Source organism: Bos taurus, chromosome 1, assembly GCF_002263795.3.
Source record: "Bos taurus isolate L1 Dominette 01449 registration number 42190680 breed Hereford chromosome 1, ARS-UCD2.0, whole genome shotgun sequence".
Taxonomy (NCBI): Eukaryota; Metazoa; Chordata; class Mammalia; order Artiodactyla; family Bovidae; genus Bos; species Bos taurus.
The window spans coordinates 52,050,090-52,075,516 of NC_037328.1; the positions used below are offsets into that span (position 1 = coordinate 52,050,090).

General features: G+C 40.5%; 1 long non-coding RNA gene across 1 annotated transcript; it reads left to right on the forward strand.

Moving 5' to 3' along the window:
• The first annotated feature begins 1,494 nt into the window (after positions 1–1,494).
• LOC132345532 (uncharacterized) lies at positions 1,495–6,659 on the forward strand. The gene is made up of 3 exons (XR_009494936.1): positions 1,495–1,750; positions 5,724–5,863; positions 6,183–6,659. It is a non-coding gene; the product is annotated as an uncharacterized lncRNA (long non-coding RNA).
• Positions 6,660–25,427: the final 18,768 nt, after the last annotated feature.

Sequence of the window (25,427 nt, forward strand, 5' to 3'; positions counted from 1 at the left end):
CTCCATTTTTTTTAGAAAGGCTTTAATAAACACCTTGGTCTTCTCCAACTCTTCTCTAAAAGACTAACACCAACCTAAATTTCTAACAACAGAGTCTGGTTACCCAAGTTATGACACATCAATAGATGTATTAAGAATCATGTTCTAGAGGAATATTTAATAATCTTAGAAGGGTTTGTGACTTAACATTATAAAAAGTAGGTTTTAAAGTCACACAGAGCACAGCAATAACTTTTGTTCCTCCAGAAAGTATGACTACAATGGCCAGGTAAATATTGCAGACTGAACAACATTTACCTTTACTTCTTCTTGAAACCGCACTAAAATGACAGTTCCATGTAGGAAATAAAGAGGACGATGAGAGCAACTGCAAGTGGCAACCTAAACAGTGAGGTCAGGGAAGACCTCTCCAAGACAGCAATATGAGATCTGTTATCAAAAGGATAAGAATGAACCATCTGTGTGGAGGACTGGAGAGAAGCTTTTTGGGACTAGGGAACAAGAACAGAGGCCAGAGTTGGGAAAGGGTTTTTTGCTTTTGAAACATAAAAACTAGGGGACGTCTTTAATGGATCTTTAGTTGGGAAGTTATAATATCTGACTTATGTTTTTATCTCTTTCTGTGGCAAGGAAATCTACTGGGGTATGCCAAGAATGGCAACAGGTGAACCTAAGGAAGCAATTCATGTTGTCTTAAGAAGATGTAGTCTGCACTAGAGGGTGACTATAGAGATGGAGAGATTGGTGATATTTGGATGGTGTACTTTAATGACACATTAAACCATTTGATGCTGTCTATAGATATATTTTGGTGGCAGAGCTACCCAGTAGTCCAGTGGCTAGGATTCAGCACTTTCACTGTCATGGCCCTGGGTTCAATTCCTTGTCAGGGAACTAACCCCACAAGCCATGTGGCATGAGCAAAAAAAAAAAAAGATATATTTTGGTGATATATCTTATTTGGCCAATAGGATTTGGATTTGGGTGTTGCGGTAAGAAAATCAAGCATGTTTTTAGCTTAAGCCAAGTGGTAAAAACTTTACCATTTACTGGGATGATTTTTGTATAGTCAGGATAGTTATTATGATTGAGCATAAACAGGGCGCTCCTTGGTGGGGACAAAGAAGTACTTAAAATTATATCACTCACTCTTATGTTTATATGTATAGACTACAAATTACCTGAAACAAAAAATCTTTCAGAAGAGAGTTATTCAAAAGGAAATTCTCAGTTATGTAAATAGTTAAGTATCCATGATTTTAAAAGGAAGGTGTAATAATATCTTTTTTAAAGTATTTTTTTTAATACAACCTACCTCATTATTTCATAAAGAGAACTTGTCCTTGGAAAGCAATGGATCAGTTTGCAAAAGGACCACAGGCCTCCTATGGCAAAGGGCCCAAATCACTGACTTCCCCCTCTGTGAGACTCACAGTTAAATAGACTTGGAATGGTGGACAGGATGGTCCTGCCCAAGGCTTAGGAGTTGGAACTGTTAAGGATGACCCTGAAAAAACCTTGAGGGAAGGACAAGTCTAGGGTGGTATCCCCAGTCTACACTTGTGGAGGGGCCTCCCTGTGATGAAGGCTACCTATGATGGCACAGTGACACGCAGAATGCTTTGTTATGATGAACAGTGACAGAATATCTGAGTATGCCCTAAGAGAGCTACATGCTCAAAGCCCAAATTCAGCAATCTACTGTGAGGCTGGCAGGAATCCAGACCAGCAAGGACATCACACAGAGTAGGTAAGCATCTGTTAGACTCTGGGCACAGACTTCACAGTGACAGTAGGAACCAGCTAGAAGCAATGACAATCCTGAGCTGATCAGTCATTTCCGATCTCTTTGCACCCAGCCCTGGGAGCAGGGTGGGCTTCCCAGGTGGTGCTAGTAGTAAAGAACCCACTTGCCAATGTAGGAGACTTCCGAGACATGGGTTCAATCCCTGGGTCAGGAAGATCCCCTGGAGAAGGAAACGGCAACCCACTCCAGTGTTCTTGCCTGGGAAATCCCACAGACAGAGGAGCCTGGTGGACTACAGTCCATGGGGTTGCACACAATCAGACATGACTGAAGGGAGAGCATGGCTGCATGGCACCAGGAGCAGGAAAGGCCTGGCCCATCAGACTATCTTCTGCATTCATTTTGTCCCTGGATTTCTTGGGAAATTGGCCAGAAGAAAGGAGGGGCATGTTGACCAAGTAGATGGAGAAGGCTTCAGAAGGTTTAGACTCACTCTCAATGACAACAGGTTATCTAGATATATTCAGGTCAAACTAGTTCCAACCCTACATAGACCACAGGTCAGCCTCTTCTCACATGCATACATGACTCTAAGCGACCATTTCTAGCCGAATCACTGGAAATCATCAAAATATCAGTGCTCATGTACCACCACATACAGGTCTGTTTTCTAGGATCTTAGTTGTATCTTAGTGACAAGCTTTTAATTCACTTTTAAAATGTTAATAACCATTTATTAATATTAGCAAAATCTCTTTCTTAAAAGTTTCCAAATGTCTAACCTTTTTCATAAGAAAAACAGGCCTTTTTTTTCCAAGAGAGAGGGAAAAAATTTACTCTGCCATAATACATGGCATGAGTCATGAAAAGGGCTTGAATAATTTGTAGACACGTTGCTGTTGAGTCATCATGAATGGTACAAGACCACTTGAATACTGATGAAGTTAAACTCTCTACAATCTGTAAGAAATAAAAATACGATTACTTTTTTGTTTTTTAATTTCACAAAACTCAATTTCAGTTTTACCCTAGAAGATACACTGGGACTAGATGGCAACAATTTCCATTCACAGATGAGGCCACATGTTTCCTAAGAAGCCAAGCAAGATCTCCAGCAAAGTGAAAGAATCAAAGATATAACATGGGATTTAATACAAGTGTTCTCTCTTTTCCTAGAGATTCTTTGCTTTACAACAATAGGTATTAGAAAGAAAATGGGTCCATCTGTGAAGAAAATACTCAAAGATCTTGTGGTTCTAAAGGTTTTAAGCAATGCGACTGATGAGGCTTGTTGGGTACATTGGAATGCTGGTGATTTATTATATAATTTAAGTGACCATCTGTGCAGCTGGGCAGAGACACAGCTGATGAAAATGTCAGCTGTCCAGCTGTTTTCTCGACTCAACAGAGGTCATGAAGATTGCTTCTCTAGCTGCCCTCACCGCTCCAACAACCGCACCTCTGTCAGAAGGACTCTTCATTTTCATACTCTCTCGAAAAAGCAAGGCCAGCAACCATGGTCCTTAATCCTGAAGAAGATTCCTGCTATTTTCTAGGCTTGCAACTTTTGTAGTTGCAACTTAATGAGCCTTGACATTGCTTAAAGAAGTCATTCTCTTGCGCTTTGTGTCACTTTGCCTCACCTCCCAGCCAGCTAGCCTGGGACATGGAGGGGCTGTGATCTGGCCTAGTCTCCTCGGTTGTATTTCTGACTCTACATTTACCTTTCAATCCTTAAAAGAATATTAATTCTGTAAAAACAGGTTAAGCAGCATTACCTCCCACTTTTCAAATGCTGCTTGGCTGCTTTATCCATTCTCATGGCTCTGGGACCATTGACAAGTTTAGTGACTCTAAGAAGTAGAGCGGCAAAGTTAGAGATGGGCCCTCAGCAAACTTTCAGTGTGTCCTGATTTGTTTAACATGATTTACTTGAGCCATATGGGCTTTACCAACCCTACTTACTCTCTTTTCCATTGAGATTGTTACTCACTAAGTGGCAGGTATTATAGTAGGTACTCAGTATATAGGTATGAACAAGAAAGAAATGTGAAGAAGACGATGAGTTGTTGACTGATAGAATCAGAAGGAAGGATCAAATCTATTTATTATGTTATATAAACCCAGTGGGTATTCAAACTTCTCACTACATTTACTGCCTGTAACAATGAGGAGCTATGATCAGGCAGGCACTGATTTCAAAGCTGTTGACCCTTTCACCTGCCTTTAAGAGCCACAAGTAGTAATTCTGGCCCAAGTGCAAAGAGTACAACAGTACTTAAATCAGTAGTGCAGGGAAGAAAAGAGATAAGGGGGAGGGATCCTAAAGGCACTAGTAGGCCCTAGAATCTCAGTCTTTGACTTCCTACTCCATCATCACACCTAGTGCCAAGGGACCTGGCCCAGGGCCCAAGGCTAATTTGCTACCTAGACTAGAGATGCAGGGGAGGCCAAGTAAGGAGTGGCTTAAAACTTTGTACAACCTTTAAAAAGCATTATATAAAATATAGGAGCCCTTTCTTTGTCAGGGACTTGAGTAAAGGCCTTATTATCCAACTCAAGATTGGGGTTCTGAATTTTTTTTTTTTTTTTTTTGTAGTAACAACAGATAACATGAAGTCTACCTGCTCACCTTCTCTAATTTGTTACATGTACAATAAAGTATTGCTAACCATAATTATGAAGAAGGAAATGGCAACCCACTCCAGTGTTCTTGCCTGAAGAATTCCATGGACGAGGAGCCTGGTGGGCTATAGTCCATGGGTCGCAAAGAGTTGGACAAGACTGAGTGACTACCACACACACAACCATAATTGCAGTGTTGTACTGCAGATCTCTAGAACTTATTCATTTTACATGACTGAAACTTCATACCTATTGAACAGCAACTCCACGTTTTCCCTCAGCCCCTGGCAACCACCATACTACTCTGTTTCTATGAGTTTGACTAAAGATATCTTTGAATGGAATCACAAAGTATTTGCCCTTCTCTAACTGGCTTATTTCACTTAGCATAATGTCTGGGTTTATTCATGTTGTCATACATGGTAGGTGGATTCTGCCAGGGAGATTTTCATAAAGAAAAACAACAGAAGACAGCTATCTTTTATTTGCAGCAATTTACTCTCAGTTTCTCTGAGCTTCTGTTAACTACTTAATTGGTAAGGAATGATACTGTCTTAGGGGTGCCTCTAAATTTCTTCCTGGCCCTTCATAATATATTGAATAATATTTGAATGCTGCTTCATAACTTACAAAGGATTTTAACATTCAGAAATAAAGCAGAGATAAAGCAGATAACACACCATTTCATTGATGACGAGATGAAGGCTCAGAAAAGTAGTTGCCCATGGACAGAGGAGCCTGGTGGGCTACACTCCATAGAGTTGCAAAGAGTCAGACATGACTGAAGTAACTTAGCACGCACAAATGCAACCAAGGTCAACCTACAAATTCCAGCCTCTTCTCAACTATACCCGAAAGCCTTTTATGTTCTTTAATTTTAACTTCAGGTATGCTTATTACTTAAAAAGTAAACTCTTATGTGAGCAACTATGAGTCAAGACTTTATAAGTAATATCAATAAAATTAAGCTCATAATTGCTTGTCTTTTCTTACCTTCAGAGTCTTACGCAAAGAATTGTCATTCAATTCAATTATTAGCATGATCATAACACACAGATGGCAACTTCCCTGGTGGCTTATGTAACACTAACTCTAGGTATCTCTTTGCTTGCTTGTTTACAGTGTGCTAAAATTTACATACAGTCCTGAAATATAATGTGTGCCAGTAATGTAGCAAGTTAGCTGTTGTGGGCTGAATTATAGCCCACCAAATTTCATATATAGAAGTCCTAACTCCCCAGTACCTCAAAATGTGACTATTTGGAGAAGGGTCTTTAAGGAGGTAATTAAGTTAAATAAGGTCATTAGAGTGAGTCACAATCTAATATGACTGGTGTCCTTATAAAAACAGGAAATTTGGACACTGATACTTTCAGAAGGAACACCATGTGAAGACAGAGAGAAGACAACCACCTACCAGCCAAAGAGAGAAGCTTCAGAAGAAAGCAAACCTGAGGATACCTCGATCTCAGACTTCCAGCCTCCAAAACTGTGAGAAAATGAATTCCTATTGTTAAGCCACAAAGTCTATGACATTTTGTTATGGCAGCCCTAACAACCTAATAAAATAGGTAAGACTTATCCCTTAGTGGAGAAGGCAATGGCACCCTACTCCGGTACTCTTGCCTGGAAAATCCCATGGACAGAGGAGCCTGGTAGGCTGCAGTCCATGGGGTCGCTAAGAGTCGGAAACGACTGAAGTGACTTAGCAGCAGCAGCAGCATCCCTTAGTTATTTATATCAAAACTTTATGTATTCTTAATACTCAGCATAAATCCACCAATTTATTGAACTCTTATTTCTCATCTAGATTCATCTCATGAAAATCTGAAATCTCATCCAGTCTATAACATTATCACTATGAGTTGCTTGCACAGATTAATAACATAACTGACTTCAAATATAATATGTAAGTACTGAAATACCACTGCTCCCAATTTTAAAAAATATAAGTATGTTAATGTTAATCATGTGTCCGTGTTTATTATGTTTTGAACAGAAAAGCATTACTCACCAAGCAATTACAACCACATGCAAGTTAAAGTGACACCACAGTGATAACATTATAGACTGGATGGGTATTCAGATTTCATGAGATCAGCTCTAGGTGAGAAATAAGAGAAAGTGAAAGAAAGAAAGAAAATAAAGTCACTCAGTCGTGTCCAACTCTTTGCGACCCCATGGACTGCAGCCTACCAGGCTCCTCCGTCCATGGGATTCTCCAGGCAAGAATACTGGAGTGGGTTGCCATTGCCTTCTCCAGGGGATCTTCCTGACCCAGGGATTGAACCCAGGTCTCCCACACTGCAGGCAGACGCTTTAACCTCTGAGTCACCAGGGAAGCCTAGAAATAAGAGAAGAGTTCACTAAAGTGGTGGATTTATACTGAGTATTAAGAATAGATAAGGTTTTGATATAAGTAGCTCAGGAATGAGATAAGAAAGAGGCTGGGAAAATGAAAAATCAGAGAGAACACCAAACACCAAACAGGCAAGTTTGGCTAGAGCAGAAGTGAGGAAACTAAGTCAATTGGTCTGGGAAAAGAGAATTGAAAGACTGAAGGATAATCTCATGGTGAAGGAGGATGTGAGGATGAGCTCGGCATATCCACAGCATAATTTAGAAGTTAGTCTATTTCTCTGTCTACAAGAATAACCTGTTGTTGACTTACTGCTCCAACTTGTGGTTGCCTTATGCATTTATTGAATCCTTTTCCAGAAACACCCAGGGAAACTAATGTTTCTATCTATGACAATCACTCCCAAAATCACATGGGCATTTATTTATTGTCACCATCCTCCAGTTCAGTTCAGTTGCTCTGCTGCTGCTGCTAAGTCACTTCAGTCGTGTCCGACTCTGTGTGACCCCATAGACGGCAGCCCACCAGGCTCCCCCGTCCCTGGGATTCTCAAGGCAAGAACACTGGAGTGGGTTACCATTTCCTTCTCCAATGCATGACAGTGAAAAGTGAAAGTGAAGTCATTCAGTTGTGTCCGACCCTCAGCGACCCCACGGACTGCAGCCTTCCAGGCTCCTCCTTCCATGGGATTTTCCAGGCAAGAGTCCTGGAGTGGGGTGCCATTGCCTGCTCAGTTGTGTCCAACTCTTTGTGACCCCATGGACTGCAGCACACCAGGCCTTCCTGTCCATCACCAACTCCCAGAGCTTGTTCAAATTCATGTCCATTGAGTTGGTACAGTCAAATAGAACCTCTAGGGAATAGCTGCACCCTTGACTGCATATTACAAGCACCTGGAAAGAGAGCATCTCGGTAGTCAGATGGTATCAGACACCACATTCCAAGCACGTAGTTAACTAGTGATTTGATGTTCAAAGTTAAGACCAACCCTTAGCAATGTGTTACAAGTAAAAATACACACAAGGGTATAGTCCAGACCATTAAATCAGACACACTGGTGGTGGGAGCAGGTCATCAGTAATTTTTTAAACTCCCCTAGTGATTCCAATGTATACCCAAGTTGAAGACCCACTGATGTAGGCAGTAGAGCTTGAGTATCCATGTTTTCAGTAGGTGACCCAAGTTATTCTTCCTAGCCAACCCATGAAAAACATTTGATCCTCAGCACTGAGGCATCTATCTTCTATTCCTTGGTCAGCTTCCTCCAATCCCCTAAGAAAAACAAATGTCAACTCTTTTCTCTCCTCTCTCTCTCTTTTTTTTTATGTCAAGAATCTCATTCTCATTTAGCTAAACTTACCTCACAATTTGCAAGATAAAAAGGTGTTACCCATAGAACATACAACACAGGGATGGACTTACACTTTTGACCTGATGATTAAGGCCCTTCAGTAGCTCTGTGATGAAGCTGTGAGCCAAAGAAATAGTTTTGAAAAATAAGACAGATATGGATTAGACTGAAGAGGAACCATTTTTTCAGTTACAAAGCCAATGGCCTTGTAAATTATTGGGAAAAAAAATTCTGCAGGAGGTTGACAAGATCAATACTAGATTTTACAGAAATTATAAAGAAGAAAGCAATGACAGAAAAATATGAAAGACAGTTGTAAAGGAGGAACAATAGACGTGACTGATAGATTAGGTATGTGAGAAGTCAGGAACTGAAGATGTAATTCTGAGAAAGAAATTACAGCAATGGGGAGATGAAGAGAAGAAGCTAAATTTTTCTTGGGGCAAAAGTAGAGATGGGAAGAGGACTGAATTGGATTTTAGATTTGTCTGAGATAATGTGATGTTTAGAAAGTAAGGCCGGTCTAGAAACAGATTTGGCATCTTCTGCCAAGAAATCTCAGTTGCAGCCAAAAGAGAATGCTGGGAAAGATGAGATGAGAACCAATGACAAAAACTTGGCAAATACCACTGTGGAGATAATAAAACACAAAGGGAAGCATCTATTAGATAGGTAGGAGGAGAACCTGAATAGGGTCATGGAAGAAGAAAAAGAGAATTAAGAAATCATCACTGGTGTTCAATAGCCAAAACTGAGGCCTGAGATAACAGATATGACAACTGCTCATTTCAAGGCAGTGCCTAAAAGCCATCATTGGCTTTTCATTGCCTACAGAATAATATATTAGCCTCACCACCCCCCCAAAAATACCTTTATAAATTTGCTCTAATACATAACCCAACCCAAACTGAACTACATACTATCCTCCATGAAAATATGCACCTTAAAGCTTCTTTCTGTTTATACACACTCCTTTTTGTCTGACAAAATTTTACTCATTCCTTACGTGTGCTCAGTCATTCAGTTGTATTGGACTCTTTGCAACCCTATGGACTGTAGCCCGTCAGGCTCCTCTGTCCATGGGATTCTCCAGGCAAGAATATTGGAGTGGGTAGCCATTTCCTCCTCCAGGGGATCTTCCCCACCCAGTTCTTTACCCTTGAGTCATCAGGGAAGCCCCCATTCCTTAAGACCAGCTCATAATGTCAGTTCTTCTGTAAATTCCTGTATACCCTAGTTCCTAGTCAAATGCTGCATAGTCAATGCTTCCTCAATCCTACAACTTCAGTTTGTACATGCCTCAATAACAGTACTTACCACATGTATCACAATTTTTTTTAACCATTTGTTTCAGTTATTTATTGCTATGCAACCATCTACTACAAAGCATAGTGGTTTAAATGACAACTAATTTGTCATCTCTATGAGTTCTATGGATTGCCAAGGATCAGCTGTGTGAGTCTTCAGCTCCATGTGATATCAGCTGGGGCTACAGTCAAATGCATCGGGCTTCCCCAATGGCTTAGCAGGTAGAGAATATGCCTACAATGCAGGAGACACAGGAGACGTGGGTTCGATCCCTGGGTCAGGAATATCCCCTCAAGGAGGAAATGGCAACCCACTGCAGGATTCTTGCCTGAAAAATCCCATGGACAGGAGCCTGGTGGGCTACAGACCATGGGGTCACAAAGAGTTGGATAAGACTGAGCATAGCACACAACAGCCAACTGTTGGGCTCAACGAAGCTGGAACTTCCAAGATGATTCACTCATCTGTCTGGTGCCTTGGATGAGATGGCTGGAACGCTGGGCTCAAGCTGGGATGCTGGGACACCTGGGCTTCTTTCTTTCCATGAATTGTTCCACAAGGTCTTTCCACCAAGGTAGCCCATCCTGCAGTCAGAGCTCCCAAAGAAGAACATTCCAAAAGGAAGAAATCAAAAACTGCAGGTCATCTTAAATGTTACTCCCTAACTTTGTCACTTCCCCTGCTATTTACTTGCCTTGTGTTACAAGCCACAGGGCTCAGGACTATCAAAGGCATGAATACCAGAAGGCATGGTTCCCTGGGGACTATCTTCTGGGCTCTCTTCCCCATTAGTTTGCCATTTGCCTGAGGGGCAAAGATTGTCTTTTTCATCTTTGTGATCCCAGTACCTTGCATGAACTTAACACTGAGTGGACATTCATTAACTGACCGTTGAATGAGAGAGTAGAAGTGGAACTGCAGAATTGAGAAACAGGCCAGGTTAAGAAAAGTCAGAGCCAGGGGAAAATTGGGGCTGGGACTGAAATGCCATCAATATTGTATCTGAGTTAAAAGTGTTAACCTGTTAAGTTTAAATCTTTAAACTATATCGTAGTTTGTGCAATCCTGTTTAGCATGTCTGTATTTTTTAAATATGGAAGTGGCCTGAGCCTCTTTTGACATTTGAGAGTTCCCAGGAATAACCATTGTTAAGTGTAGGTGTTAGGAAGTAGCTTTAAATTGTTTCGCTAAGAGATGCCCTAAGAGTACAGTGGAGCTCCCTCAGGGACCACTTTAAAAGGGATGGGAGAGAAACGCTGAGCTGAGCCTATGGGCCTGTGGGCCCAAACCCCATTTCTACTCCAACCAGAGAAACTTTGATTGGTTTCATTTATTGGCACAAGTAAGGCTTTATTTGGAAAAATAAAGGCAGGTTTTTTTTCTTTCCCCCTACTAAAGAAATTGTGAAACTTACATACTAAGAAACAAAACCAGAAAAGAATAACAAGATTAACCATGAAGACTTAGCTGGAGCCAGACAACCTGAATTGGCAGCAAGCCAGGTAAGTATGGTCCTATTGGCAGAGCAAGTAACATGAGGCGATTAAGGTATCCAGGGAGTCTGGAGAGAGATTGTGAGGAGGAGGAGGGTGATATACTTTGAGTGTGGAGTCCAGATTTTTCTCTTTGTCACTAACTGGCCCGAGAGCTTGGGTGGGACACTTAAACTCTTAGGGCTCAGTTCTCTTATTTGCAAAATAAGGTCACTGGTCTAAATGACTTGGGAAGGCTGGAGTTCCTGCTCTAAGACTATGTGATTCCAGGGAGTTAATGAAGCACTGTGAGTGACTGACAATGATTTCCAGACTACACATACTATTCATTATGACCACAGAAAGCTCATTTGCAGGGTATGAAAACCAAAAGAGGAGGTGAAAGGTTTAAGAGTTGATATTGGAGCACAGAGTACTTAGCTCAAATAATACCTGTTAAATTAAATAAAGAGGCTATTAGACTGAGGTGGCTCTAACACAGTGTGTCCACATAAGCAAACCAAACTCTAGGACTGAAAATGCCTCAGGGTCACAAAATTAAAACCAAAGGACAAACAATCACAGCCAGCTCAGTTCAGTCGCTCAGTCGTGTCCGACTCTTTGCGACCCCATGAACCACAACACACCAGGTCTCCCTGTCCATCACCAACTCCCGGAGTCTACCCAAACCCATGTCCATTGAGTCGGTGATGCCATCCAGCCATCTCATCCTCTGTCATCCCCTTCTCCTCCTGCCCTCAATCTTTCCGAGCATCAGGGTCTTTTCCAATGAGTCAGCTCTTCGCATCAGGGGACCAAAGTACTGGAGTTTCAGCTTCAACATCAGTCGTACTGGAGTTTCAGCTTCAACATCAGTCCTTCCAGTGAACACCCAGGACTGATCTCCTTTAGGATGAACTGGTTGGATCTCCTTGCAGTCCAAGGGACTCTCAAGAGTCTTCTCCAACACCAAAGTTCAAAAGCATCAATTCTTCGGTATTCAGCTTTCTTCACAGTCCAACTCTCACATCCATACATGACCACTGGAAAAACCATAGCCTTGACTAGATGGACCTTTGTTGACAAAGTAGTGTCTCTGCTTTTGAATATGCTATCTAGGTTGGTCATAACTTTCCTTCCAAGGAGTAAGCGTCTTTTAATTTCATGGCTGCAATCACCATCTGCAGTGATTTTGGAGCCCAGAAAAATAAAGTCAGCCACTGTTTCCACTGTTTCCCCATCTATTTGCCATGAAGTGATAGGACCAGATGCCATGATCTTAGTTTTCTGAATGTTGAGCTTTGAGCCAACTTTTTCACTCTCCTCTTCCACTTTCATCAAGAGGCTCTTTAGTTCTTCTTCACTTTGTGCCATAAGGGTGGTGTCATCCGCATATCTGACTAGGCTTTAAACTGTAGCCAATCAATAATTTCCTTACTTTGCTTGTGCCCTTTCTCTATAAAGGGCTTCCCTGGTGACTCAGACAGTAAAGAATCTGCCTGCAATGCAGGAGACCCAGGATTGATCCCTGGGTCAGATAAACCCCCTGGAGGAGGGAATGGCAACCCCCTCCACTATTCTTGCCTGGAGAATCCCACGGACAGAGAAGCCTGGTGGGTTACCATCCATGGGATTGCACAGAGTTGTACATGACTGAAGGGAAAGCACGGAGTTGGACATGACTGAGGGACTAACACTTACACTTTTTCACTTTTCTTTATAAAAGTCTCTCCCTGAGCTCTTGTTGGAGGAGTGCTCCTAAACACTACTGGTTTGGTGCTGCTGACGGGAATCAGTTATTGCTCAAATTCCTAAAATGTTTAATGTGCCTCAGTTTCTCTTATAACAAAAGCTAATATTGTCCGTGCATTAAGTACTGACACAATACTAAGGACTTTACCCACAATACAGCATTTCATGCTCACATTTCTACCAGGTAGGCACAATTGTTACCCCCATCTTAAAAATGAGGAAATTGAAATTTAAGACTGTCCTTTACTTAAAGTCACACCTAATAAGGGATATAGCAGGGATTCAAATGAAGGCATTTAAGTGCATATCTTTATTTTTCCTATTCATATAAAGTCTACCTGTATTACATTATAAAGCCCTAAAGAAATGGAATTTGTATCCCCTTAACTCACTTTGTATAACCACAGCAAGTGCCTTCAGGCAGACGGGCTCCTAGTGAGTGTCCTTTTATAATGATGATACTAGTGGTACTGACAATGTTAGTGCTGTTTAAAGAGCTTGTACCTTTAAAATGCAAGTTAACAAACCAAACCTAGTATTTCAGTAATCAGTTCTACCACACTGTTTTTATATAACGCTACTGGAAGCTCTACAGTTAAACTATGAAAGAATGGTAGCATTTTCAGAGAAGCTCAAAAATTTTGAATTCTACTCTATCAATTGAGGACATGTAAGTGGCAGAAATGTCCAAAATATTTCACATTTTTTCTTCCTGAGAGCAACTTGTAAAATAGGTAAGTATCAAAAGTATAATAACATCTTTATAAAACATTTAACAAACTATAGAGTGCCTTCCTTTAGAGATATTACATCAGTTAATTCTCATCATCCAATTTTAGAGATCTCAGTACTGAGGTTTATAAAAGTCAAACTTTTTGCCCAGGGTGATATAACTAACAAGTAGAACTAAATTTTAATCTTAAGACTCCAAGTTCAGTGCACTTTCCATTATACTACAATCTACTTTATTACAATACACATTTTATGGCATATAAAATATAGTAGGTATTACTTGTTAAATAGAGTAGAATTGCCTAGTTCCGCCCCCTAGAGGAAGAAATTATATCCTTTCCAAAGATCTGTCTGCTAGAGGCAACTTGCAATTACAATATTAATATTGTAATAGATATTGATTAAGTATGTAGCTAACACTTTAAAAGAGGCAAATAAAAATGAACCCAAAAATAAGACTGTTTTTTAAACTTAGGACTGCTAGTACAGTTAGGTGCATTGCGTCATCTATTTATATTTTAATGTTTTGGGAATGGTAAAATTATTCATTATAAATCAGCCCAAGAGCATTAATAGTTATGTTTAAGCTGCTGGTAGTTATCACACTTAAAGAGCTTAATTTTCTCAGAGTTTGGGATTAGCAGATACAAGCTAGTATATACAAAACAGATGAAGAACAAGGTCCTTCTGTGTAGCTTCTGTGTAACATGTGTGCATGCTAAGTCACTTCAGTAGTGTCTGACTCTTTGGGACCCCATGGACTGTACCCCACCGGCTTCCTCTGTCCAAGGGATTCTCCAGTCAAGGATATTGGGGGGGTTGCCATTTCCTCCTCCAGGGGATCTTCTTGACCTGGGGAATTGAACTATATTTAATACCTTGTAATAAAACATAATGGAAAATAATATGAAAAAGAATATGTGTGTGTGTGTGTGTGTGTGTGTATATATATATATAACTGAATCACTTGGCTGTACAACAGAAACTAACACAACATTGTAAATCAACTACAACAAAAAAATAAATAAATAAAGAGCTTAACTTTTTGATCTCAGGGGAAAATCTACATCTAGCATATCCTTTAAGCCCATGCAAATCTGGGATTTCCTTCTGTTCTACTGCTAACTACCTGTGTGACCTTGAGGAAATGCATTAACCTTTGATTCTAAGTTTCTTCATTTGTAAATGAGGTAATCTTCCCTATATCATTGAACTGGCTTGAAAATTAAGTATGAAAATGTAAACAAAGCATATAGCAAAAGATCTGGTACTCAAAAAATACTAGTTCTATTCCTTGACAGACTTGCAAACATTAATGTATTAGGCTTCATGTGTCAAAAACAAATAAACTAAAACCTCTTTATCTCTATACTTACATCTGACTTTAAAGGGAGGACTATTTAGTAATTTCTCTTGTACCTTGTTCACAACCAGGTTCCCAATAAATGTTAGGAGAGTTATACAGAAATCAAATTACTACTCTTCCTGGGTCTCAAGAGTTTAATTAGAAGCCCACCATAGCCCGAATCTCAAGGGCCAGTACTCGGCTGATACATAAAGGACCTTGTGCTTACAGCACCCCTCCCCCAGCTCCAGGCCCTGCTTTTTGTCATGGTTCATTCCAGCTGAACTAAAATTTCCCCAAACATGACTGGAGCGATGGGCCGAATCTAACAAGATTAAGTTTAATAGGGATAAATGTAAAGACTTATACTTCAGTCCAAAAAGAATCCTGTACAAGTACTAGATGGGGAATATGGGGATTAGCAGCAACATGTGTGAAAAAGACTTAGGGGTTTTACTTGATATTAAGCTCAATTAGTCAACAGTATGCTTTTGATAACAAAAAGTTGATGTGAACTGAGCCTGCATTAACTCCTGCCCAAGCCTGGTGATTACCCTGCTGCTCTAGTTCTTTAATTTCAGCACAATCACTGGGAAGTCTTGGTAAAGCATATACTCCCATAGTTTCTCATTCAGTCGGTTTAGGATGGGGCTTGAGAATTTGTACTTCTAACAAGTTCCCAGGTTGGTACTAAAGTTGCTCTCCCTACATCATATACTTTGGGAACCACTGCCTTCCTCTATTATACCTGGTCAGGTAACACTGAGATTAGTAGTAACTAGGATAGTGAAGAAACTGAAAACATAAGAGGGACAAGGAAAGAAAGGGAATGAATAGTCATTTGGTAATGTAACTTTTACAAAATTACTAATAATAGTTAACATCTGTTGAGGGTTTATTAAGCCTCTTGATAAAAGTGAAAGAGGAGAGTGAAAAAGTTGGCTTAAAGCTCAACATTCAGAAAACGAAGATCATGGCATCTGGTCCCATCACTTCATGGGAAATAGATGAGGAAACAGTGGAAACAGTGTCAGACTTTATTTTTCTGGGCTCCAAAATCACTGCAGATGGTGATTGCAGCCATGAAATTAAAAGATGCTTACTCCTTGGAAGGAAAGTTATGACCAACCTAGACAGTATATTCAAAAACAGAGACATTACTTTGCCAACAAAGGTCCATCTAGTCAAGGCTATGGTTTTTCCAGTGGTCATGTATGGATGTGAGAGTTGGACTGTGAAGAAAGCTGAGCACCAAAGAATTGATGCTTTGGAACTGTGGTGTTGGAGAAGACTCTTGAGAGTCCCTTGGACTGCAATGAGATCCAATCAGTCCATTCTGAAGGAGGTCAGCCCTGGGATTTCTTTGGAAGGAATGATGCTAAAGCTGAAACTCCAGTACTTTGGCCACCTCATGTGAAGAGTTGACTCACTGGAAAAGACTCTGATGCTGGGAGGGATTGGGGACAGGAGGAGAAGGGGACAACAAAGGATGAGATGGCTGGATGGCATCACCGACTCCATGGACGTGAGTTCGAGTGGACTCCGGGAGTTGGTGATGGACAGGAAGGCCTGGCGTGCTGTGATTCATGGGGTCGCAAAGAGTCGGACACAACTGAGCGACTGAACTGAACTTAACTGAAAAAATCCATCAATCATGTCATATATAATTAATCATACTAATAATAGCAATAGTAATAATAATAGTGTTACTTGCTTAGTCGTGTCTGACTTTTTGTGACCCCATGGACTGTATTCCACCAGGCTCCTCTGTCCATGGCATTCTCCAGGAAAGAATACTGGGGAAGCCATTACCTTCGCCAGGGGATCTATCCGACCCAGAGATCGAACCTGTATCTCCTGTAATTGCATGTGGATTTCTTCCCATCTGAGACGCCAGGGAAGCCCATAACCGCCACCCAAATGGCACTTGTGTCAGGTTTCGTTCTGTGTGCTTTACATGTATAAGCCTTACAATAATCCTACATATTACTATGCTTATTTTTCAGACAAGGAAACTTCAACCCTGGAAGGAAACGCATGCAGCTCCCGTTCACCCAGCTAACAAGAGACACAGCTGGTATTTGGATCTAGATGTGCTGACAACAAAACTCCTGTGATCCTGTGAGATCTCCCCAGAGACAAGACTGAAGCAAAATTTACCTAAAGAAGAGAATAAAGACAGGAAGATAAATCATTTAAAGGTGAATGAATGAATAGAATATGGTATTCTCATACAATAGAATACTTTTCAGCAATAAAGATGAACTGAACTATTGAAAACAACAGGCAACAACATGAATAACCTCAAGATAATCATGATGAGTAAAAGAACTTGAAGAAACAATTAAAAAAAAAAGATTATAAAATGTTATCTAATCCACCTGACCTGTATGCAGGTCAGGAAGCAACAGTTAGAACTGGACATGGAACAATAGACTGGTTCCAAATTGGGAAAGGAGTACATCAAGGCTGTATATTGTCACCTTGCTTATTTAGCTTACATGCAGAGTACATCATGAGAAATGCTGGGCTGGATGAAGCACAAACTGGAATCAAGATTTCTGGGAGAAATATTGATAACCTCAGATATGCAGATACCACCACCCTTGTGGCAGAAAGCAAAGAAGAACTAAAGAGCCTCTTGATGAGAGTGAAAGAAGAGAGTGAAAAAGTTGGCTTAAAGCTCAACATTCAGAAAACTAAGATCACGGCATCTGGTCCCATCACTTCATAGGAAATAGATGAGGAAACAGTGGAAACAGTGACAGACTTTATTTTTGGGGGCTCCGAAATCCCTGCAGATGGTGACTGCAGCCATGAAATTAAAAGACACTTACTACTTGGAAGGAAAGTTATGACCAACCTAGACAGCATATTAAAAAGCAGAGACATTACTTTGCCAACAAAGGTCTGTCTAGCCAAAGCTGTGGTTTTTCCAGTGGTCATGTACGGATGTGAGAGTTGGACTATAAAGAAAGCTGAGCACCGAAGAATTGATGCTTTTGGACTTTGGTGTTGGAGAAGACACTTGAGAGTCCCTTGGACAGCAAGGAGAACCAGCCAGTCCATCCTAAAGGAAATTAGTCCTGAATATTCATTGGAAGGACTGATGTTGAAGCTGAAACTCCAATACTTCGGCCACCTGATGCGAAGAGCTGACTCATTGGGAAAGACTCTGATGCTCGGAAAGATTGAGGGCAGGAGGAGAAGGGGACGACGGAAGATGAGATGGTTGGATGGCATCACTGACTCAAGGGACATGAGTTTGAGTTGACTCAAGGGACATGAGTTGGTGATGGAGAGGGAGGCCTGGCATGCTGCAGTCCATGGGGTCGCAATGAGTTGGACACGACTGAGCAACTGAACTGAACTAATCTACAGTAACAGCAGATCAGTGGTTGCCTACAGATTCTGGAAAAGGGATCCTGAGAAGATTTGGGAGGGAAAGATTTCAAATGGGCACAAGGAAACTTTTGGAAGAGGCTGATATATTCGCTATCTTGATAGTGGTGATGCTTTCAAAGGTATCTAAATATGTTAACTTACAGATCTGTAAAATTTAAATATGCTCATTTTCTTGTATATTGATTATAATGCAATGAAGTTCTAAAAACACATTTGTGGGAATTTCCTGGCAGTCCAGTACTTCCACTGCAGGGAGCAGAGGTTCAGTCCCTGGTCAGCGAACCAAGATTCCACATAACAATGCTCAGCAAGGCCAAAAAACAAACAGAAAAGCCCCACGATACATTGTGTTTAAATATATTAAGTAAAATTCACAAATCCTATGGAGTAGCCAGTTTCATTAGCCTACTAGTAACTGATTGAAAATTGTGTTCAGTATAGATTCACACCTATAGAACAAGTTGTTGTTTTTCAGTTGCTCTGTCGTGTCGAACTGTTTGCAACTCCATGGACTGCAGCATGCCAAGCTTCCCTGTCCTTCATTATCTCCCAGAGTTTCCTCAACTCATGTCCACTGACTTGGTGATGCCATCCAACCATCTCATCCTCTCTTGTCTCCTCCTCCTTCTGCCTTCAATCTTTCCCAGCATCAGGGTCTTTTCCAATGAGCTAGCTCCTCACATCAGATGGCCAATGTATTAAAGCTTCAACATCAGTCCTTCCAGTGAATATTCAGAGTTCATTTCCTTTAAGATTGACTGGTTTGATCTCCTTGCAGTCCAAGGGACTGTCAAGAGTCTTCTCCAACAACACACTTCAAAAGCATCAATTCTTCGGTACTCAGCCTTCCTAATGGTCCAACACTTACATTCATACATGACTACTGGAAAAATCACAGCTTTGACTAGATGGACCTTTGTCACTAAAGTGATGTCTCTGCTTTTTAATATGCTATCTAGGTTTGTCACAGCTTTTCTTTCAAGGAGGAACTGTCTTTTAATTTCAGGTCTGCAGTCACCATCCTCAGTGATTTTGGAGACCAAGAAGATAAATTCTGTCACTGTTTCCCATCTATTTGCCATGAAGTTATGGGAACAGATGTCATGATCTTCGTTTTTTGAATGTTGAGTTTCAAGCCAGCTTTTTCACTCTCCTCTTTCACATTCATCAAGAGGCTGTTTAGTTTCTCTTTGCTTTCTGCCATTAGGGTGGTGTCATCGGCATATCTGAAGTTATTGATATTTCTCTCTGGCAATCTTGAGTCCAACTTGAACAATGCAAAGAAATAGAGGAAAACAGTAGAATGGAAAAGACTAGAGATCTCTTCAAGAAAATTAGACATACCAAGGGAACATTTCATGCAAAGATGGTCACAGTAAAGGGTAGAAATGGTATGGACCTAACAGAAGCAGATGCTATTAACAAGAGGTGGCAAGAATACACAGAACTGCACACAAAAGTTCTTAATGATCCAAATCACCACGATGGTGTGATCATTCACCTAAAGCCAGATATCCTAGAGTGTGAAGTCAAGTGGGCCTTAGCAAGCATTACTACAAAGCTAGTGGAGGTGATGGAATTCCAGCTGACCTGTTTCAAATCCTAAAAGATGATGCTGTTAAAGTGCTACAGTCAATATGCTAGCAAATTTGGAAAACAGCAGTGGCCACAGATAAGTTTTCATTCCAATTCCAAAGAAGGGCAATGTCAAAGAAAGTTCAAACTACGGCACAATTTTACTTATTTTACATGCTAGCAAGGTAATGTTCAAAATCCTTTAAGCTAGGCCTCAAATATACATGAACCAAGAACTTCTAAATGTACAAGCTGGATTTAGAAAAGGCAGAGGAACCAGAGATCAAATTGCCAACATCAGTTGGATTATTGAAAAAGCAAGGGAATTCCAAAAAAACATCTACTCTGCTTCATTGACTACGCTAAAGCTTTTGACTGTGTGGATCATAACAAACTATGGGAAACTCTTAAAGAGATGGGAATACCAGACTACCTTACCTGCCTCCTGAGAAACCTATATGCAGGTCAAGAAGCAACAGTTAGAACCGGACATGAAAAAATGGACTGGTTCTAAATTGGCAAAGGAGTACATCAAACCTGTATATATAGAACCGGTAATTTTGATAAACCAACCCTTTTGGCATGTCTCATCTATATTCAATATGTCTTACCAATTTTTGAATAGAAATATCAATTAAATAACTTAGAAAAAAAAAAAAGATTCCATGGAAATCTAACAATAGAAAATTCTAGTTCATTAAAAAAGTGGGGTTTATGTAGAATCTAAAAAAAATGATACAAATGAACTTATTTACAAAACAGAAATAAGTCCACAGACATGGTAAAAAAAATTAGGGTTACCAGAGAATGTATATTTCAATAAAAACTTAAAAATAAACAAAAATAATGGGGTTTTAAGAGGTCATGAATTCTAAAAACTAAAATATACAGTATTAATTGAAGTCATACCATGTTCTTATTAAATTTCCCATTTAAAAAATTAAAAATTATCATTTCCCTTTTAAAATAAATAAGAGGATAGGACTGTTTCCATTTAACAGATGTTAAAATCTAACTTAACTCCAATATGCCATTTTCATAGCTTTTTCCTAACTGTTCTTGATAACAAGGATCACAATGTGTTTGGAAGTTTGCTTTGCTCAGTTTAAAAACTTGGTTAAAAATTCAGTTGAATGTCCTGGTTTGTCATAGGAGTTCACCAACAAGCATAACAACCAATGCTTCTTAAAGGCATTAAGTAGAACATTTACAATAATGTTAATTCATATAGCATATATGTTTTTAGGACTTGGAAGAAATATGTCAGTGAGAAAGAATTCTAATCAAATTTGGAGATAGTCCTGTAGAACTATTCTTTGAATTTTTCAGGCTTACTCATACATGTTCTCAAATTATTTGTGGCTTAGTAGAGACATGGATGGAGAAGGCAATGGCACCCCACTCCAGTACTCTTGCCTGGAAAATCCCATGGATGGAGGAGCCTGGTGGGCTGCAGTCCATGGGATCGCTAGGAGTCGGACACGACTGAGCAACTTCCCTTTCACTTTTCACTTTCATGCGTTGGAGAAGGAAATGGCAACCCACTCCAGTGTTCTTGCCTGGAGAATCCCAGGGATAGGGGAGCCTGGTGGGCTGCGGTCTATGGGGTTGCACAGAGTGGGACACGACTGAAGCGACTTAGCAGCAGCAGCAGCAACAGGGAATTCACTGGTTTAGGAATGCAAAAACAAATAAACAGTAGAAGTGGGTCATATACTCACTATATCTTTATTCTAATTCCAAGAGAAAACGTAAGTTTTCCTATTCCATCACTCTATTCCAAGGAAGAACAAAGTAATACAAGTCAAGGATCAAATCAAGATAAAAGTGGCCTCCAAGATAAGGAGAGGAGTGGAGTTTTGGGTAGGAGGAGTAAAGAATACCAAGTTTCCCAACTCACTGCCTAGAGGTGCAAAGACTCAGTTCCAGCAAGGAAGATCTGGGAGGGATTTTTGGAAAGGCCTTAGCGAGATAATAACAGGGGTGTACTTGCCATTTCTCCCTTATTCCCTAGCACAGTGGAGGTGGATAATTGCATAAAATCTCAGGATTCCAAGATTGAGATCTTGGCTTTTAACAATTGACAATCAAATAAGAAGGAACGAGAGAATATCCATCTAGGATTAGTTATTATAGTTCTATTAAGAGCCAGCCCCAGCCAACAAATCTCCGATGTTTCCCACTGCAGTGTGCAGGTATTCTAATATACAGTATTAAGAAATTAGAGAACCATATTTAACATAGCCCTTCTCTAGGCTAGGTGGTGCTTTAGATTTCTAAGTGTGCCCAGGGACACTTCATTTGGTCAAAACCCAATAAAAACGAGGCTCTGTAGAATCTCAGTGAATGGAGGACACCCAGGACCAGGCTCGTGGACATGATACCAGTGCAGTCACACAGGCCCTCCTCCCTCGACTTGTTTCAAAGCTCTGCAGTCGCTGTCTTGAAATTTTGAATAAATTTTGAACAAAGGGTTCTTCATTTTCTGTTTGCCTCAAGCTTCAGATTTTGTAGGCAGTCTTGAATGTAACAATGTAATATGTGGATTGCAGTTCCCTCCCTGTTGGCATATCTCTTCTGCCTGTGTACCCTACTCCTACTTGCAATATTTTTCAAAAGAGACAGTCATTCAAAGCAACTGCTAAATACACCCTGACAAACTATGTGTTCCATCGTTTCTTAACAAGAATTTTGAAATCTTACAGAGTGCGAATTTATTTAATCTAAAATTTATTTTACATTAAAAAAGAATGCCAGAACTTATGATTGCAGTTTCATGCAGAATGTTTTTCCCTTATATACATCTGCATTGTATCTGCATTCATTTTCACAGAGTAATTGCTTCTGAACCACAGCTACATCCACAAGTCTTCAGCCCACATCCACCAGAATGATCTATTCAAAAGTGTTTGACTTTTATCTCCACATGTAAAATCATGCAGATTTGTGGATGGTCCAAGGAAGTGAAGTGAGTACTGACTGATCTTTAATTTGTCCCTTCTTGGCTGCAAATGCCACTGGCAGAAAAATGCCTAACACTATTTCCTAAGAGACAGCGCCTAGTAAAATCAAGACCTCCTAAGATATGCTTCCGGAGAAGGCGATGGCACCCCACTCCAGTACTCTTGACTGGAAAATACCATGGATGGAGGAGCCTGGTAGGCTGCAGTCCATGGGGTTGTGAAGAGTCGGACACAACTGAGAGACTTCACTTTCACTTTTCACTTTCATGCACTGGAGAAGGAAATGGCAACCCACTCCAGTGTTCTTGCCTGGAGACTCCCAGGGACGGGGGAGCCTGGTGGGCTGCCATCTATGGGGTCGCAGAGAGTCAGACACGACTGAAGAGACTCAGCAGCAGCAGCAGCAGCAAGACATGCTTATGATTCAAATAAAGCTAAAATACCCAAAACAAAGTCACTTTATAAGAAAGAAATGACTGGGTCCAGGCCCTACAACACTGAATTTCTCCCTATTGTTTTGTGCTATTTTCTTTAACTAAGCTAAGTTTTAAAGGGTTATGTCTACAGCAGCCTAGGGAACACACACAGCTGTGACTGTTATGGTGAATTAGATTTTCTGGCTGCAGGAAAAGTTACAAGATCTTTATACTGCCTCTTTGGAGTGAACAGAGAGAGCTAATGTGAATAAATGCTGCATTAGAGTGATGGTAAAAAGAGAAACTGATGGGTAAAACCCACAAAATTAGGATATTCAGACTAATTTTGATTTCAAAATTAAGTAATTTTATATACAATAAATCCCATTCATTTGGACGCTTTCAACTTAAAACTTGTATAAGTAATATGATAGAACTCTGCCAGGTTACCACTTTTACATAATAGGCATAAAAATAACTAATATACATGCAACTGCACAACTCAGATGAGACTTGAACCCACAGGTCAGGACTTGAACCCAGCCAAAACCCAAATTGGGACTTGAACTCAGCCAGAACCCAAGTTGGGACTTGAACCCACTGTTTTTTAGATGACACACTCAATGAACTTCAGGTACTTGATGTCTCATTGCAGAAAGAATTCAGTGAGAGACAAAGTGATAGGTATTTAGAGAGATACACATTCCATAGAAAGAATGTCTCAGAAGGCAAGAGCAGCCCCAGGGCATGGGGTCGCCTGGAAAAGCAAAAACAGGCAAAGGAGAAACACACTTCATAGGAAGAGTGTGGGCCCCCTCAGAAGGCAAGAAGCCCTGAAACATGGTGGTGGTGTTCAGTTGCTCAGTCTTGTCTGACCCTTTTCAACGCCATGGACTGCAGCAGGCCAGGCTTCACTGTCCTTCACTGTTTCCCAGAGTTGGCTCAAATTCATGTCCATTGAGTCGGTGATGCCATCCAACCATTTCATTCTCTGTCCCCTTCCTTCTCCTTTTGTCCTTAATCTTTCCCAGCATCAAGCTCTTTTCCAATGAGTAAGTAGGCTCCATGCATCAGGTGGCCAATTAGTTTTTATGAGCTGAGTAATTTCATAGACTAATGAGTTCAGGTGGTGCTAGTGGTAAAGAACCCACTGGCCAATGCAGGTGACTCAAAGAGACTCAGGTTTGATCCCTGGGTCAGGAAGATCCCCTAAAGAAGGAAATGGCAACTTCAGTATTCTTGCCTGCAAAATCCTATGGACAGAGGAGCCTGACAGGCTACAGTCCATGGGGTTGCAAGAGTCGGACATGACAGCAACAATACACAATGAGATTCAAGTTTACTGGAAGTTTAATCTTCTGCCATCTTGGACCTAGTTGGTTCTAACTGGTTTATGTCATAGCCTCTTGGACCTAGTTGGTTCTAAACAGTATATGTCATAGCCTCAAGAGCTAATGTCATTTTTTAGAGGTTGTGTTCTGCCCATTTCCCTCCTGTTTCATAAAGATGATTATTAAAATGTAAACTGTGTTAAACAATAAACCATTTTAAAGCACACTTAGGTGCTTTATAACTCATAACCTTATTTTAAAATATTTTTGGAGTTGAGTATATACCATGTGAAGGATGTCAAGCTAGGTATGGCTGGTACTGTAAAGAAGCATTAATCAAAGGCCTGTCTTCACTGACCTTAGATGCCAGGGGGTGAAACAGGACAGATAAATGGAGGAAATATGATTCTCAATACCAGGTATCTTGAATAGTGTGAAATGAAGGCTACAAATAATTTGTTTCATTTGTTAGGACAAAGCTCCTAAAGTAGGAAATGGTCATTGGTCTGCTATAAAGTTACTGATAAGTAATTGAAATGTTAACTTTTTCTTTCTTTTACATTCAGTAATGCAAATTTAATGCTTTCAGCCAACTTTTAGTTGTTGAGTGCCTACTTCAAGTAAGAGATGATGATAGTTGCTAAAACGAACATGGGAAGGAAATGCTGTTCCTGACCTCCAGGATCAAGGGAGATTCCTGAATGAATATTTCCCAAAGTAAGGGAAGTTATAACAGGAACAGCCTAAGCAGCCTGCTAAGAGAGCACAGACAGAGTATTATGTTGGGTTCCACCAAAGGCCAAGCCTGAGACTAGAATGTGCATGAAAATGGTTTATCTGGGAGGTCACAGAAAGCACCAGCAGGGCAGGAGGGAAGTTAGGCAAGGAAGCAAGGCAGCCAGCAATAAAAGGTGCATCATTGAGCACATTCCTGCTGTGAGCAGCTGGGACTCAATCCTTTTGGGGAACTCTGGGACACAGTATAGAAGATGCCTCAGTTATCCTAAATGAGGGGCGAAGATACCTAGGTTTTTATCCTTTGCTAC